At 40.8% G+C, this 19,132-nt stretch overlaps 1 protein-coding gene across 1 annotated transcript in view; it reads left to right on the top strand.

The window, feature by feature from the left end:
• Nucleotides 1-18,802, top strand: part of LOC134359411 (xanthine dehydrogenase/oxidase-like) — a 62,064-nt gene extending 43,262 nt beyond the window's left edge. Inside the window, exons 2-3 of the transcript XR_010021107.1 lie at nt 11,755-11,828; nt 18,644-18,802. The gene's annotated coding sequence lies outside the window, so the exon portion shown is untranslated. The remainder of the gene's footprint in view (nt 1-11,754; nt 11,829-18,643) is intronic.
• Nucleotides 18,803-19,132: the final 330 nt, after the last annotated feature.

Here is a 19,132-nt window from a genome sequence, read left to right as displayed (position 1 = left end):
CAGCAACATAGCTGGGACAAGGGCAGGACTGGCAGCTCAGTATACTGTATACAGATGCTACAGGTGTGACAGATATCGAGAATCCAGGAGCACCAGGTTCATGTTAGGATGAAGGGAAAGCCTGCCAAACTTAGAGAACATTGACTAAGAGGTAACCGAGATGGTTAAGAAAAAGAAGGCATACTTTTGATTAGGATGTCAGAGATATCCTTTGACTATAAAACTAAGGGTACCTTATGGGGGAAATTGGAACAATTGGGATCTTAATTTTTCACTTAATGCAGCGTTTTTCTATTTTTCGTTAACTTCTGTTCATTACATATATGAGGTCACTTCTCAGAAATCTCTGTGGTGTGCAGTGTAGCAAAGAGTAGCAAAGACAAGCCACAGAACTAGAGGCTGGTCAGCCTGACATCAGTAGTAGAGAAATTGCTGGAGGGAATTCTGAGGTACAGGATCTACCAGCATCGGGATAGACAATCTGATTAGCAGGAGACAGCATGGCTTTGTGTGTGGGAAGTAACCAAAGCGGTAACATACACACATAAATATATAAATAAATGGGTGAATCAATGAATGGATGAAAGAAAGAATGAATAAGTAAATACTTAAATAGGCACATGGATGATTGAAAAATTAAGGGTTCTGTAGGAAGTAAGGGTTAGATTAATTAATTAATTGATTAGGTTAAAAGATCAATATAATATCTTAGGCTGAATGGCCTGTATTGTGTTCTACTGTTTGATGTTCTAAATCTCGGGGAGACAGATTCAGAGTGAGAGGGGAATGATCAGGAAGAGACCTGAGAGACACCATCAAGCAGGGGGTGCTGAGAAAATGAAACAAGCTGCCAGAGGAAATGGTTGAGGCAGGAACAATAGACTTCAATTCCTCCATCCTCTGAATGTCGTGTTTAAGTGCTTCTGTTACGTTGTTATCATGTCTTCTTCCACCACCACTCCTAGTTGCAAGTTCAGGGATGTACCACTCCTTGTAAAAGTAATGCTTGACTTGCAAATCTTTAAATATTCCTCCTCTCACATTAAAGCTATGGCATCTATTTGATATTCCCATCCTGGGAAAACTACTCATACTATTTAGTGAATATACACCCAGTAGCCACTTTATAACTCACAAATATATATCACACACAATGGTGCTGGAGCACTGATCATCGTGGAACAGACTTTGTGTCGGAATAATACCACTCTACTTCTACCCTCTGGTTCCTGTGTCCAAGCTCATTTTGAATCCAATCTACCAATCCCATGTGCTTGATGTTCTCAATCAGTCTACTATGAGCAATCTTGTTGAATGCTTTGCTAAAGTCCATGTAGACAACAGCCACAGCCTAGACTATCAGTCCTCAAAAATCTCAATCAGATTTGTAAGACATGACCTGCCCATACAAAGCCACACTGACTGTCTCTAACTAGTCCACGCTTTTCCAAATGCAAGCAAATTCTATTCTGAAGAACAAGGTCTGGTGAAGGGATCCGAAAGATGTACAGTATAATGCTACTGTGGGCAGTGTGAATGAGAATGGGGTCTATTTCAAAGGACATGAGAAATTTGGGTCCAGAACGAGGGGTCACAGTTTGAGGCTAAAGGGGAAGGCTTTTAGGACCGATATTAGGAAAAACTTCTTCACACAGAGAGTGCTAAATCTGTGGAATTCTCTGCCACAGGAAACAGTTGAGGCCAGTTCATTGGCGATATCTAAGAGGGAGTTAGATATGGCCCTTGTGGCTAAAGGGATCAGGGGGTATGGAGGGAAGGCAGGTACAGGGTTCTGAGTTGGATGATCAGCCATGATCATACTGAATGGCGGTGCAGGCTCGAAGGGCCGAATGGCCTACTCCTGAACCTATTTTCTATGTTTCTATGATGACATGATGGGAGGTGTATGGAGACTATGGTGCAGGTAGTTGGAAATAGGCAGTAAAAACAAAAACAGGTTGGCATTGACTAGAAGGGCCGAAGGACCTGTTTCAGTGCTGCTGGGCTCTATGACTTTGACTCTGTGACTGGTAACATGCATGATGCCACCCTGGGCTACAACTCTGAACAGTGTTTATTTGAGTGATCAGTGTATGTGATTGTCTACACCGGGTTGTGGGGCAAGAGTAAGATCTGTTAAAGGGGTTCGTAACATGATTAACTACTTTGGGCTGGTGGACATGCATGGAAGTGGTTAGAGGGATCAATGTTAGTGATGGGCTGTGAATGGAGTTTGCCAGTGGATCAGTGTAGGTGATCCACTCTGCTGACCTGTGGTGTTTATTGCAGGCTGTCGGAGAACCCCCTTATATTGATTTTAATTTTAGGTTAACTTTTGCTAACTTGGACATCCCCACACAGAAAATTTTATTTCCTATTTTTCAATTAGTTGATGTGCTACAATTAGTGAACATTAATTAAAGAGAATACAGGTCATGACAATCGCCAAATAGAACTCATATTTCCCTGACATTAAAGATCAAGTTACATTGACCTCCAAAGCAGATATATTCTTCTCAGGTTGAGGAACTCAGATAATACTCCAGATCAGGAAATTGTAAATGTCTAATTAGTTAAAAACTGGCATATTTCTGCGATCTTTGTCAATTCTAATGTGCGTATCTCCTGGGAGGCATGAAGTATTGAGACACTCATAGGAACCCTCTGTTAATAGACACTCAATGAGGAAGTCCTTAAACCACCGCATTCTCAGATACCCTTTGTGAAGTGACTCACTCCCAGGACCCCCTCTATAAAAGTTGGTGCATTTACAGGATGGTCTGTAAATTCTGAGACAATCCTGGAAGCTTAGGTGTGAACATTTAAAACCAATAGTCTGGGTCAAGCCACAAGTAGAAATCACCCACTTTTTTCTCCTTAATTGAAATATTATTTTTCATTGTATATCTCAAAGTAACAATGAATCTGATTCACCTTTCCCACTTAATATCCTCCTCTGGGACCAGGGGACATTACTCTTTGGAACGTTGAAGTATAGCCAGAAGGTGATTAACTCCAGTGAGTGAATAAGGAAAAGTTTGATCATTATTTCGATGTCTGCCTTCACTGCTACTCGCATAGTCAGTACAGCAGCTCACCTTCTATCAATCCTCTTACCCCTCAGCACAGGAAACCATGTCCCATTAAAATAAAGGTATTAAACACTGAAAAGACTCAGCAGGTTAAGTGGCTTCTGTGTGGAGAGAATGAATGTTTCAGGTGGGTAAAAACATAAGAGTTAGGAACAGGAGACCACTTGGCCCATCAAGCCTGCTCTGCTAATCTGACTGTAACATCAATACTGCAGTTCCATCTAACTACAAGAATGTATACATGTATATATAATATAATATTTTTTTCTTATTGTAATATCATACATCTGTTCTCTGATGACAGAGGGGAAGAAGCTGTTCTTAAAATATTGAATGCGTATCTTCAGGCTCGTGTATCACCTCCTTGATGGTAGCAATGAGAAGAGGGCATTTCCAATGTGATGAGGGTAGTTAATGATGGATGTCACATTGTGAAGATGTCCTCAGTGCTGGGAATGCTAGTGCCTATGATGGAGCTGGTTAAGTTTGCAACATACTGCAGCTTTTTCCGATCCTGTGCAGTGGCTCATCCATACCAGGTGGTGATGCAGCCGGTTTTATGCTCTCCACAATATATCTGTAGCTGCTGTTGTACTTCCTTTGTAATTGTAGCAATATGTTTTACCCAAGATAGATTTTCTCACTTTTTCCCTGAGCTCGTCATCCTTCTCCTTCCCCTTCCCCCAACATTTTACATTGGCATCTTTCTCCTTCCTTTCTAGTACTGATAAAGGGTCTCGTGCCAAAACATCAACTGTTTATTCATTACCATAGATGCTGCCTGACGTACTGAGTTCCTCTAGCATTTTGTGTGTGTTGATCTGAAGTTTGTTAGAATGTTTAATGACAATGCAAACCTCCAGAGAAATTAAAGAATCTGCTGCCTTTTCCTTAAGATTGTGTTTGTGTACTGGCCCCAGGACAGGTCATCTGACATGTCAACTACACACTTATTAACAATGGTTCAGTCAGAGAATGTATACAGTGTACAACCTGAAATCTTTACTTTTTGCAGGCATCCATGAAACAGAGAGAAAAAAAACAAAGTACGAATTACAGAAAAAACATTAGAATCCCAAAGCCTCCCTCTCCCACACGCACAAGCAGCAGCAAAGTATCAACACCCCCCCACCACCCGACACCCCATGCAGTTTACGTGAGATTCCTGGTGCAGGAGTGAGAGGCAAACTGGGAGATATGGCAGAAACTAAGAAACTAAGTGTCATGTGGCTTTCCAATCTTTGGGCAAAGCAGTCAAGGTATGTTTGCAAAGACAAAGGACACATCACGTTGCAGCCAAAGAAGGCATTTGGAGTGCTGGTCCTTCAAATGGCATGGCTTCAGGAAGACAAATTTGCAGAGCCTCACTCACAAAATGCCAGAGGAACTCAGCAGGCCAGGCAGCATCTGTGGAAAAGAGTGAAGTGTTTCAGGCTGAGACACTTCATCAATACTCCTGTTTGTCTTGTTTGTAGAGCCTGGCTGTTCTTTCTGTCCGGTCAAACAATTGAAGTTAAAATTCGAGGAATAGACAAGTTTTGCATGTGTAAAGTCGTTAGGTTTAATTGAGATGTAAATCCAGACGGGTGATGTCACTCTACTCTATGTTAAGCAAATTTAACCCACTTATGAAGATGTTCTCTGATCCAGTGTCTGGCAGGCAGGAATATCTGATACCCGAGGAGAGAACAGCTGATGTGTTATGAAAATTCAGTTTATTTTTATCATTCTGATGGACTTGGTGGAATTAACTCTCTGTGTGCTGGTTACATTCACATTGGGAAAATAGGTTGTTACATAACCAGTAACAATGAATATCAATTGAGTCAGGTTATATAAAAACAACCAGTTATTAAACACGGATAAACAATAAAAACAAGCGAAAACCTCAACCGGAAGTTAACCGCTATGTGGCCGTTCAACAAATTGTCACTCAGTACTGGTTCTTAAAGCGATAAATGCGAAAACAGTTCTTAAAGCGGTAAAGTCAAATACAGTTCTTAAAATGGTAAATTCGAAAGTCCAACAAATTTATACATTCATTTGGGAGAGACTTGTCTGGAGAAGGATTTCTTCATAGACGCGACTTCCCTGATGGTTCTGTCCAAAGGATTCACGATGAAGGAAATAAACAGCTTAAAACAACTGACCTTAATTTCTAGAGAGCAAATCCTGCATGAACTACCTTGCTCTTTCGACAGGAGTTATCTTCGATGCAGGTCGCTACTTCTTCAATGAAGACTCAATAAGGTCGATCCTTTATTAAACTGCCGAACGGTACCAACTTCTCTTAATCCTTCATATCCTGTACTTCGATAAAGCCTTCACTCTCCAACACTACTGAAAAGGTACCTCAACAAATCTAGCAGAAATTGCCAGTGCAGCACTATTGTACCTTGCAACAGAATGTAACACTCTATTTTAAAAATAAAACTGCGTCATAAAACAAATACGCAATGGAACGGAGACACTGACGATCATTCTAGCTGGAAAACTAACTGCGTCACCAGAGATCTTCCCTTTTATACCCGTGGTGAACATGTCAACACGTGACCTCACATCGGCAGGAAAATTACATCAGTGACCTCCAAAAGACCATTACATCATTCTCACAAGAAAGTCACAAGATCTCCTTGAGGTATGTAACAATGTTCGGAAAATAGGTTAGATCAGGCTTCTTATATATCAAATCAACACACTAAACCTTCTGGTATCTCTTACCTCATAAATGAAAATAAAAATAAATGCCGATGTTAGACATTTGAGAAGGTTACAAAGGTGTTTGTTGAGAACATTGTAGTAGATGATGTTTACATGGATATCCGTAAAGATTTCCACAAGGTCTCTCATGATCTTGAAGATTAAGACTCATGGAATCAATGGAAGGTTGTTCAAATTGGATTCAATACCATCATTGTAGAAGACAGAGCATAGTTTTGGAGGGACGTTATTCTGACTGGAGGTCTTTGACCAGTCATGTTACGGAAGGTTTGGTGCTTGGACCTCAGTTCTTTGTGATATTTTTAAATCCTTTGGACATTTTTTATGTAGAATGTTTAGTATGTTTGCAGACAACGTAAGTATTGGTGGAGTTGGGGAGAGTGAGGAAGGTTTCAAAGGATAGCACAGGATATAGTCCAGTTGGAAATATGGGCATGGAACTGGCAGATGGAATTTAGTCTTTCCAAGTGTCATGTTACGCTTTTGGAGGTCGAATGTTAGAACAGGGGTTCCCAACCTGGGGTCCATGGAGCCCCCCTCCCTTGGTTAGGTAATGCTCCAAGGCATAAAGAAGGTTGGGATCTCCTTATCCTCTAAAGATTCTGGTGGCTTTTCATCATGATTGCATTTGAGTGCTGGTTCCATGACAGATCATCTGACATGTCAACTGCACATTTATTACCAATGTACAATCTACATGAGATCTCTGGTGCAGGAGTGAGAGGCAAACTGGGAGATACGGCAGAAACTAGAAAACTAAGACTTTCCAATCCTTGGACAACACAGTCAAGGTACACTTGCAAAGTCATAGTACATCACAGGGCAGCCTAAGAAGTCAGTTGGAGTGCTGGTCCATAACTGATACAGTTTCAAGGGATACAGGTTTTGCAAAGTCTATCTGATCTCTGTCTCAGTGCTCAGAGAGTTGATATGATTTGCATATGCAGTATTCTAAAGATTATTTGAGACTTTAATGCTGAAATGTAAAGCAAACCTTTCAAGATATCAAGACTAATTCCCAGGTCAGTGATATCAATCTGCTCCAGGTTAAGCAAATGTAACCTCATTAAAGAGATGTTTATTGATCCATTTTAGGTTGGCAGGGTGGAGATACGTCTCTACTAAGTTAGGTGTGAAATGCTTCTTCCCTCCACTAGCCTGCAGGTCAAACTTGGGCGAGGTGTAGCACCTGCTTAGCACCCCTATCAGTGTCACATGAAACTATGGGAACAGTTGGTGGATAGTTGTATGAGCAGCTGGTGCATATCAGAAGTACTACTTATGCGACTATTGACACCAGACAGATAATCTGAAGAGTATTGATAATGGCTGGGGTTACCTATCTTGTTGAAAAATTTGCCAAGAACAGTCTTGGTCATGGAAAGACCATGATGGCTCACAGCAGATGACATGGCACATATAACGTATGAGCGATTGATCCATTGCCCTGCAGGCTGAAATATTCATTGCCAAAGGAAAGGATTGCTAGTTTACAGAAATTCTGCCGAGTTCTATCCCTGTAACGAACTTGCTGGAATAAACTCTGTCTCCCTGCTGATTCCATTGATGTTGTAACAACTGAGTCAGATGCTCGACCAAGGACTTGATAATCCAATTCTTGCAATCTTCATTGGGCCTTCTGGTAATTTGAAAATGACAATTTTCAAGATAAGAGTTACTGAAAGATGCAGTACACATACTCCGTGATGATGGGGATTTAAGCAGGTGACAAAGATGATTAATGGTGATTGCATTAGTTTTAATCAAAATAGATGTTTATTCATAATTTTTAACAATATCTAAAGCATATCAGCATATATACTTTTTTAGGCATCTAAGAAGATTCAGCTTGTCCGCAGAAATCTTTAAGACTTTTAAATAAGTGTTTTAAAAACCTGAGGTTGTATCTCTATCAGGTATGGCAACTGGATCTGGATAACAGAAGCTGCAGCAGATGATAAATACTTCCAGTCAATCACAGGCTCATTACTTCTTTCCATCTAGTCCATCGTCACAGGTCACAGGCATAAGGATGGCTAATGGTATCGTCGCTGTTGCTACCACCCTCTTTCCTCTCTTCAACCTTCCAGCACATGATACAGGAGATTGAAATCCCGGATGACTAGACACAAGAACAGCTTCTTCCCCACTGGTATCAGACTTCTGAGCCAATTATCTCTGTCACATTCCCTTCCCTGCCGGTGCTGCCACATTCTCAAACCCATGATTCCAACTCCTCTGTCACTTTATCTTGCACAATATCAGTTTACACAACTATACTTTGCAACATTCTCTTGCTTATCACTCTGTTGATTAGATTTATCATTAACAAGTATACTGTTTACTCTAACCTTCATGTGACAAGGACCTTACAAAGTTCTGTATCTTTCAAAATGTAGTTTATTGAGTCTTCTGATTCAGGTGTGAGAAACAAACTGGGAGAAGTGGCAGAAACTAGAAAACTAAGAGTTACAGTGTCTTAAATTCCTTGGGCAAAACAGATAAGATACACTGGTGAAGTTAAAGGACACACGTTTTCAGGGCCTGCCTGTTCTCTGTCTCGCTGTGCAGACAACTGAAGTTGGATTGAAGACTATTGAAATTCAGAGAAGAGACAAGTTTTGCATGTGTAAAGCTGTTAGGTTTAACTAAGACTGACATCCAGACAGGTGATGTCACTCTACTCCATCTTAAGCAAATTTAACCCATTTATAAAGATGTTCTCGGGTCCAGTCCACTGCAGGCAAGGACATTTGATTGCCAAGGAGAGAACAGCTGATGTGTTATGGAAATTCTGTTTATTTTTATCATTCTGATGGACTTGGTGGAATTAACTCTCCGTGTGCTGGTTACATTCACATTGGGAAAATAGGTTTAAAATAGGTTACTAGACCACAAGATCAGGCTTATATCAAATCAACACACTAGATCTTCTGGTACCCCTTACCTCATAAATGAAAATAAAAATAAATGCAGATGTTAGAAATCTGAAAAGGTTACAAAGATGTTTGATGAGAGTAGTATAGTAGAGGACATCTGTAAATATCTCCACAAGGTCCTTCATGATCCAGAAAATGAAGGCACATGGAATCAATGGAAGGTTGGCAGAGTGGATTCAATACCATCATCACAGAAGACAGTGCGTAAATCTGGGGGGTTATTATTCTGACTGGAGTTCTCTGACCAGTGGTGTTAAGCAAGGATTGGTGCTGGGGCTTCTGTTTTTGTGATATGTTTAAATCATTTGGATATTTTTTTATGTGGGATGATTAGTAAATTTGTAGACAACATAAGTATTGATGGAACTGTGGGTGGTGAGGAGGTTTTCAAACGATAGTGCAGAATATACTGTAGACCAGATGTAAATATGGACATGGAAATGGCAGATGGAATTTAGTCTTCACAGTGTCAAGTGTTAGGCTTTGAGGGGTCAAATGTAAGAGAAAAGTATACCGTAAGTGGCAAGATCCTTAGGATCATTGATGTACAGAGGGAACTTATGATGCAAGCTCACAGCTCTGGGGGGAAAAAAGCAAAAGTGTATAGGGTGGTGAAGAAGATATGAATTAGTTGCTTTCAACAGACAAGATGCTGAGAATAAGTGTCAGGGATTTACATTTCAACAGTATAAAGTCTTGGTCAGGCCACGTCTGGAGTATTCTGTGCAGTTCTGGTTTTGAGTACAGTTCGGATGTGGAAACTTTGGATTTTCACCAGGATGTTGCCTGCATTGGAGAGTATCAGTGAAAAGGAAAGGTTGGAAAATAGCATTATTTTCTCTGGATCATCCGAAGCTGAAGGGCAACCTGATAGATAGTGGTAAATGGTAAGAAGCCTTGGTTCTGTAGATGGTCAAAGTCCTATTTCCCAAAAAATTGAATTTTAGAATCCTGGGGGTGGGGGGGGTGGGCATAGCTTCAAGTAGAGGTTGGAGAGATATTTAAAGGAGATTTATGATGCATTTACTTTACACAGAAAGAATAAAAACAGAAAATGCTGGAAGCACTCAGTAAATCAGGCAGCATTTGTGCTGAGAAGATGACAGAAGCTATGGATGGGACACAGGGAATATCTGTGATAGGGTGAAACCAGAAGAAATAGTTTAATATAAGAGACTGCTAATGCTTCCTTATCATACGTGCAGTGTATTGTTTATAGGAGGGCTGAGGGACACACCCAATAAGTCAGGAAAATTTGTTTGGGTCACTGAATGGTGGGAAGGGAAGCAGTGAAAGTACTTGTATTGTAACTCCCACATATACGTGGGAAACGTGGGAAAGTGTCTCTGACAGAGCCGGAAATGTATAGATGGAAGTTTATTTTGTACTTCTCCCAGCTTTTGACTTGAAATTTTAACTTTGGCCAAAGGACATAATGGGGATCAAAATGGCAATTTGTGTGTGCAGACTGAGGACATATAGCAGGATTTAAGTTACTATTCCTGACCTGCATTCAGTAAGAAGGTGATTGTTGTTGACGAATTCAGAAATGGGCACAGAGATATTCTAGAATATGTTATCAGCTTTAAGGCAAATAACTCCCTAGGGCTTGATGAAGTGCATCCCAAGCTGCTATGGGAAGCAAAGCTGGAGGGAGACTGTTAGGACCCTGAAAGAGTAGCAGGTGAGGTGCCAATGGTAGGAAGATTATTGGAAAATCTTTATGGGACAGGTTTAATCTGCATGCGGAAAGGTAGGAATTAATGAAAAAAGGACATGATTTTCTTGTAATTTCCCCTGAGCAACTTAATTCAATTTTTCAGAAGTAACAAAGTGTATTGATGAGTGCAGTGTAGTTGATGTAATCTATCAGATGTGCTTGATAAGGTTTCACATGGGAAATTGGTCCAAAGGCTTGGAACCTATAGGATCCACTGCAAGATGGCAAAATGATTCCAAAACTGACTGATATTATGAGGCAGAAGGTTGCTTCTATGATTGGAAGTGTTGTGACCCTCGGGTTTGATTCTGAAATGTTTGCTGTATGTTATGTACCATAATGATGAGGATATGAATGCAGGATGAATGATTAGTATGTTTACAGACACTATTCAAATTGGTGATATTGAGGGTGAGTGGATTATCTTGAGCTACAGAATAATATTGATATATTAGCAAGTTGAACTGAGCAGTGGCACATTCTAATGACTGTGAGGTGAAGCACTTTGGGAAGACTAATAAAATTAGGATGCACAGAATTAATGGTAACACAGTTAAATAAATTGGTTAAGATATTCGGGGTACATTCCTCCATTAACAAGGGCACAGAATATAAAGGAGAAAGAATTTCAACCACAGATTTGCTTACACTCTGTAAGATTCTGCTTGTATGGACAGTGGAGGCAGGTACTTTTCAGAGTACTTAGATGAGCAACTGAATTGGCAAGGCATTGAAGGCTTAGAACCAAGTGCTGGTAAATAGGATCAGTGTAACTGGATTGTATATGGCCAATATGACAGGAACATGCCTTTCTCTGTGACAGAAGGACTGAATGACCTATCTCTGTGTAACATGTGAACACTGAACATGTTGTAGCCATCTGGTTTCAATTTGAATTCCCCAACTTTAGGTGAAGCAGTATCTCAGTATGCAGCACATCACATCTGGTAATTTCTGTTGTAAGTCACCCATCTGTGATATTTGCTCAGTTTTTTAAAATCTCCATTAATAAACTCTGAGCTGATAGACATATTACTCTGCCCTGCAATAGACAGCACATCATTTAGACAAAGAATCCAAAACACTTTCCAAGTTCTCTATTAACCCATTTGTCCCAGTCTTGTTTATACCCAACATATTCCCTCTGTCTAATCCAACAACATTTCCTTCCTTGCTTTTTCACACACCTTCCCTATAAATTACAGTTATCTGCTTATTTCTCTTTTCCTTTTCTGATGAAAGGACTCAATATGAAACATTAGCTTTGTTTCTATTTCCACAGATGCTGCCTGACCTACTGAGTGCTGCCAGCATTTTCTGTTTTCATCAGACCAAGTAAAGATTCCAGCTGTCATTGTAAGTCTGATGAATTAATAATAATACAGTAATAACACAGGAGAGGAGTGAGGGGAGACTTGTTCTACATGTTATAATTCAGCTTCCTCCTTTCCCCACCAAACATCTTTTCTTTTTCAAAATGTTAAAGGCATTTTCTGATTGAAAGTTCTCAACTTTATCTGTGGGGATGAGTAAAATGGACAATGCCTGATCATCTGATTACGTTCATTTCTGCAACAGGAGTCAGGAAGGATAGATAGAGAGAAAAATTGGATATTGCCTTTTTAACACTTTGCACAAGTTAAAATACTTTCCTTGTTTAAAAAAAAGTCATTGAAAAGCCTTTCTGTCACACCTGGTGAGTTGGCTTGTATTGTGCAACTAAACCATGAATGGGGAGAACCCAAGCCTAGAACTTGAATGCTAGTGGATTGGGTACACCAACCCCCAAAACTTACAAACCAATTCCATTAATGGCCACGTCACTGTTGAAGTTATTCCCTGAAGCGTAGGAAAATGAGAGCAGATTTGATAGAGGTATACAGAATTATGAGCATATAATCGGAATCAGAGCATATCAAACACATACCACTGGTATATGTCGTGAACTTTGTTGTTTTGCAGCAGCTGTATATTGCAAAACAGCATTTAAGAACTATGAATTACAGTAAGTACATATATAAAATAATTAAATTAAATATGTAGTGCAAAATCAGAGGAAAAAATGGTGAGGTAGCATTCATGGACTCATTGTCCATTCAGAAATCTAATGGCAGAGGGAAAGTAGCTGTTTCTGAAGTGTTGAGTCTGTGTCTTCAGCTCCTGTACCTTCACCTTGATGGTAGCAATGAGAAGAGGCCATGTTGTGAGTGATGGGAATCCTTAATAATGGATGCCAAATTTTAGAGGCATTGCCTTTTGAATACGTCCTTGATGCAGGGGAGGCTAGTGCTCATGATGGAGCTGGCTGAGATTACAACTTTCTGCACCATTTCTGTTCCTGTACAAAGGCCTTTCTGTACCAGATGCTGATGCAACCAGTTAGAAAGCTTTCCATGGTACAACTGTAGAAATTTGCAAGCGTCTTTGGTGACTTATCAAGTGTCCTCAAACTCCTTATGAAATATAGCTGCTGTCATGATTTCTTTGTAATTGCATCAATATGTTGGGCCCAGAATAGACCTTCAGAGATGCTGACACTCAGGAACTTGAAACCGCTCACCTTTTCGAATGCTGAATACTTGAGAGGACTAGTGTGTGTTTCCTCGTTTTCTCATTCCTGAAATCCACAATCAATTCCTTGGTCTTACTGATGTTGAGTGCAAGGTTGTTCTTACAACACCAATTGAATTGAATTGACTTTATTTCTTATATCCTTCATTCACATACATGAAGAGTAAAAATCTTTACATTACATCTCCTTCTGAATGTTCAATGTATAGTAATTTGTAATCAATAGTATATACAACAGGACAGTCAATATAGCATAGAAATACAGTCGCGTCAGCATGAATTAATCAGTCTGATGACTTGTGGAAGAAGCTGTCCTGGAGCTTGTTAGTCCTGGCTTTAATGCTGCGGTACCATTTCCCGGATAGTAGCAGCTGGAACAGTTTGCAGTTAGGGTGATTCAGGTCTGCAATGAACCTTCAGGCCCTTTTTATGCACCTGACTCTGTAAATATCCTGAATAGTGGGAAGTTCACATCTGCAGATGCGCTGGGCTGTCTGCACCACTCTCTGCAGAGTCCTGCAATTGAGGTTAGTGCTGTTCCCATACCAGGTGCAGCCAGTCAGGGTGCTATCAATTGTGCACTCAACCAGCTGATCTATCTCACTCCTGTATGTCTCCTTGTCACCATCTGAAATTCTGTCAACTATAGTTGTGTCGTCAGCAAATTTATAGAAGGTGTTTGTGCTTTGCTTAGCCACACAGTCATGGGTGTGGAGAGAGTAGAGCAATGGGCTAAGCACACATTCTTGAGGTGTGCCAGTGTTGACTGTCAAGAAACGTTGCTTCCATTCCACACAGACAGTGATCTCCTTGTGGAAGTCAAGGATCCAGTTGCAAAGGAAGGTACAGATGCCCAGGTTTTGTTGCTTGTTGATCAGAACAGTGCTGAACGCTGAATTGTAATCAATAAACAGCAGCCTGACTTAGGTATTACTATTGTCCAAGTGATCCATGTATGAATGGAGAGCCAGCGAGGTTGCACCTGCTGTAGACTAGTTATGGCAATAGGCAAATTGCAGCAGGTCCAGATCCTTGCTTAGGCAAAAGTTGATTCTAGCCATGACCAAACTCGGAAAGCACTTCATCACAGGAAGTGTGAGTACCACTGGGAGATGATTTTTGAGGCAGCTCACACTGCTCTTCTTGGGCAGTGATTGTCGCCCATGAGAAGCAGATGGGAGCTTCCGCCTGTAGCAGTGAGAGATTGAAGATGTCCTCCAACACTTTCGCCAATTAGTTGGTATGGATTTTTAGAGCTAATATTTCATACCAGGAATCAATCTAGAGAATTCTTTCTGCACACAGATCCTTTGTTGCATCAGAGGAACAAAATGCTCCACAGTCCTTCAGGTGAAGTCTTACCAAACTCCAGGGCAGTTTTGGGAACAATGTCTAGGGTTCTCTATTTCACCCTGCTTAATAAATTGTAAAAGGCCAGTTACCTTCCTAATTACATACGGTACCTGCATGTTAACTTGCTGTGTACCTTGTACTAATATTTCTCTGAATCACAACAATCAATATATGGATGGACAGTTAATGTAATAAAGGAATTGTTTATTGCACCCACATTAAACAAACTTGAGGTGCAGGTCTGCCAAATGCAACTGCCTTTTGCAGAAGGTGGGATAAGTGTTTGGGAAGAGATTGAATTGTAACATGTGAAACAAGCCACTCCTGGCATCTTGCCACTGGTATTACACCTTTGGGAACTCTCAAGGTTATGGAGAGGGCTGGACGCATATTTTTTTTTAAAAAAGTCAGCTGTGGTGCCTGAGGCTTCCTCAGAGTCAGCTCTCCGAGGGGTTAATGATTGCAGAATATAACATAAGCTTGGAGAAAAACAGCGTTTGCATAACATGTAAGCAGTGGGTGTACCTACAACTCAGGATCGGCACTGGTTCAAGAAGGCAGCTCATCACCACCTTCTCAAGGGCAACTAGCGATGGGCAATAAATGCTGGCTTAGCTGGAAATGCCCACATCCCGTAAATGAATAAATTCAGCACATACAGTATATCAAAAATGTTGTGGAGCTGACCTACACAATCCATGAAAGACCTTCAATTTATTTTGCTGAGCGTATCCACGTCCTCATTGCCTCTGGAATTTCTCTGATTAAGGAATATTTTCTAATGACATCTGTCTGTCTCTAAAATAGTCACATCTGTAATTATAAAAAGATGAAAATCTGACATCATATTAACACAAGAAAAAAATGAATGTTTGTTCATTGACTCGGGTGGAAACTGTCAGTCTGTCAAATATTACAATACAACTCTTGCCTGAAAGTGTTTGTGTTGCGGTGAACTGGTGGCAAGAGTGAAGTAAGGATCCAGAACGGTGGAGGGAGTGAGGTTGGACCAGCTGAGGGAGAGGCTGGGGCAATGTTGATGGGGGAGGGGTGGGGGAAGAAGTTCAGAGACAAATGGTGGGGTGGTGGGGTAGTGTGGTCTGGAGGTCCAAGGCTGGACATCAGGGAAGGTTTGATCATTAAGCAGCAACATAAGATGTGGCATCACCACAGCCTGCTAACCCATTGGCTTTTACGTAGGAAAGCACTGAGACATTCCTCTACAAGAAGTTCTATTCAAATTGGTCTTGTCAATAGCCACACTCAGGATGTATTGTTTAAAGAAGGGTTGTACTTAATAAACTCAGCAGCAACATTGCAATGCCGAGTACATTGGCTGTTGACAGGTTTATGCTGCCATTACTCATGTTGATTTTAGAAAGAACTGTCTGTCTGGAGATTGGATACTCTCCAAATAAGACCATAAGACCATAAGACAAAGGAGTAGAAGTATCGAGTCTGCTCTGCCATTTTATCATGAGCTGATCCATTTTATCCTATTTAGTCCCACTGCCCCGCCTTCTCACCATAACCTTTGATGCCCTGGCTACTCATATACCTATCAATTTCTGCCTTAAATACACCCAATGACTTGGCCTCCACTGCTGCCCGTGGCAACAAATTCCATAGATTCACCACCCTCTGATTAAAAAAATTTTTTCGCATTTCTGTTCTGAAAGGGCGCCCTTCAATCCTGAAGTCATGCCCTCTCGTACTAGACTCCCCCATCATGGGAAACAACTTTGCCACATCCACTCTGTCCATGCCTTTTAACATTTGAAATGTTTCTATGAGGTCTCCCCTCATTCTTCAAATCCTAGATACAAGATACTGCTAATGCAGAAAATCCTGAGAAATACCCACAAAATGCTGGAAGAACTCAGCAAGTTGGGCAACATTGATGGAGGGGAATAAACATTCAAAACTTTGGGCTGAGACACTTCATTAGGATTTGAGAGGAAGGGGCAGAAATTACCCCCTTCCTTTCCACTCCTGATGAAGGGTCTTAGCCTGAAATGTCAGCTTTTTTTTTCCCTCCATAGATGCTGCCCAATTTGATTGTTTCCTCCAGTATTTTGTGTGTGTTACTCTCCAGAACCTCCCAGTCAGCATCTGGTTCTCCTGGATGGGGTGTACCATAGACAGTAGAAGAGCAAAGACCAATGTAGCAACACAGCCCAGCACTCACACAGCAGTTACTGCTCCTCTAGTAGGACTGTATTCCCCATTCCTTTCCATCTTTTCTGGTTGTGGGTCCAGATCCCACTCTGGCTAGGGAATTGGTTCGGATTCCTCAAGCTCAACCCACAGTGGAGCATTGTTGTGGATGTTATAGTACATTTTCTCCTGGGGTTTGCCCAAGTTAGTTATCTATGGGTCTTGGAGACAGGTAGTCAAGGACTACACCTAGGCTTAACTGCCTGGTAATTTTCCAGGAGTAAATCCATGCCTAGGTAACCCCGGAGATAGAACTCGCATTATCACAGATACTGGGGAGGTGTTTCAGGACAGTTGAGCAGCACAGGGGCTAAGCCATTCCCAGATGAGAATGGGAATAATTTAATTTAGTTCGTGTTTGTTACTGTTGTTGTCCTTAGCAATTTTGCTTTAGTACTGTAGAATTATAGGACTTGGAATAAATGTATTTTTATAATAAAAAGCCTTACTGGTGACAGCAGATCCTTTCACCCAGTGTGGAAGAATTGGTCACCTTCTGCACTTTGTTGAAAATTTTTATAATATAATCAGAATGCAAAATTGTTCCATGAGCAGCAATTTATTTAAATTCAATAATTTTTCTTTGTAGTTCAGCCCAGTCTTGTATGAAGACTGCAGCCTCAACAGGCAATCGTCACAAGGCTCCAACACAGATGCTACCCATGAACAGTATTGCTGCTTCTGAATCCTCTTTACCCTCGGGCTATGAATTATACGACATCCCAGATCTGATATTGCTTTACCCATTTGTTACTGGAATCGATCTGATAGTCCAACAAACATTGCCCTGGAATTTTTATTTGGTTATTCTTGTTATGATAATGCTGCTAGTATGTGAAGTGTTTCTTCAGTGTAACAGCACAGAATATATCTTGTGTCTCAGTGTTTGACCTAGATTATTTCAAACTAGTGTACAAGCAGGCACATAGGATCCATATTTTGTTATTAGGTGGCTTTCTGTGCTTCATGGAGCGACAGAGGGATGAAGGACTGAAAGAGGCTAGTCGAACCATCCTGACCGTGCTGAGAAAAACGAACAAACTCATCTCTCCTCATTTTCTACTTTATCACCTCTTCCTGTAGTAAGGTCACCAGAATTGTACGTAATTGTCATATTGCCATTTCATTGAGTGCTTTGGTATTCCTACTCTTATATACTGTGCTGGTTTCTGATAAGTGGGATCTGACACCTCAGTGACTAAGGCAGGAGGTAAAATTAACAGGAACACTGGATGAAGTTCCATTCGGTCAGGTTCACTGTGTCCATAATGTGTCGCTCTCACTTCACAAATGAGTGGGAATCTAAAGAGAGAGAGAGTGTGAGCGTGAGCGTGTGTGTGTGCGCGTGCCAGTAAGAATGATTTTTATTCGGGAATTTGAGCTCAGCTGGTGAGTGTTGCTTGTCGCCATTATATCCAATAGATTTTGATATCCTCATTTCTCTAATTAACCCTCTAGACTGAGGGGATTCTTCCTACATGCAGTATCTTTCATTGTGTTCCCACCCGTAATAACCAGATCCAGAATCCACGGTAGCATCACAGTAATGTAGTAGTTATTGGGACACTATTACAAATCGGAGTTCCGGAGTTTGGAGTTCAATTCATGTGGTGTTCTATAAAGGAGAGTCTGTACATCCTCCCCATTCAATTTGTGGGTTTCCTTTGGGTCCTCCAGTTACCTCTCACAGTCCAAAGACGTACCGGGTAGGTTAATTTGTCTTTGTAAAATTGTCCTGTGATTAAGTTGAGATTAACCGGGTATGTCAGAAATTGCCAGGGCAGCGTGGCTCAAAGGGCCAGAAAAGCCTAGTCTGTGCTGTATCCCTAAAAAAGAATTTTTTTTTTTTAAAAATCAAAGGATACTAGAAAATTTCAGCTGGTCAAGCTGTGGCTGTGGAGAGAAATAGTTAATGTTTTAAGTCACTGAAGTTTTGTCAGTTCTCCACCTGTTAGTTGTCTCACCCTGAACAAGGTGGTAAATGATGTACCAATACAATGCAGTTACAGTATATGGTTCTTTCTCCACAGATACCATCGTTCCCATCACAGCATCTTGGATAGCTCATCCTTCATTTGAAAATGGCACTCTAAAACGACAATTCTCATTCTTTGTTTCAATATTAAATGCAGTCCAAAGTTCGCCGTATGCAAATGATTCATCCATTTATGTACCCACTTTTAACTGAAGGTTAGCCTGTTCCAGGTGAGATTCATTCAAGTTTATAGTGTTGATGTATTTTTGTATTGTCTAACCAACAGCTTTCAACTCAGGCATAGTCATATAATAGTATGCGTGCGGCCTAGTCAACACAGCCAGTGATCTTGACCATCATTAACAGTTCTAAGAATGAGTTGGTTCAACCCACAAAACCTTTACTTCCACTTCTGAGGATGTGGCCACCCTCTGCACTGACAGGTTCAGGCATAACACAACCAGCTCTAGTGCAGTTTCTGAGATTGTAGACCTAGTAATTAACATAGTTGGCAGTTTATCATTCAGATTGTCCCAGTGACATT

Source organism: Mobula hypostoma, chromosome 2 (assembly GCF_963921235.1).
Source record: "Mobula hypostoma chromosome 2, sMobHyp1.1, whole genome shotgun sequence".
NCBI lineage: Eukaryota > Metazoa > Chordata > Chondrichthyes > Myliobatiformes > Myliobatidae > Mobula > Mobula hypostoma.
This window is presented reverse-complemented; position numbering and strand designations above follow the sequence as displayed.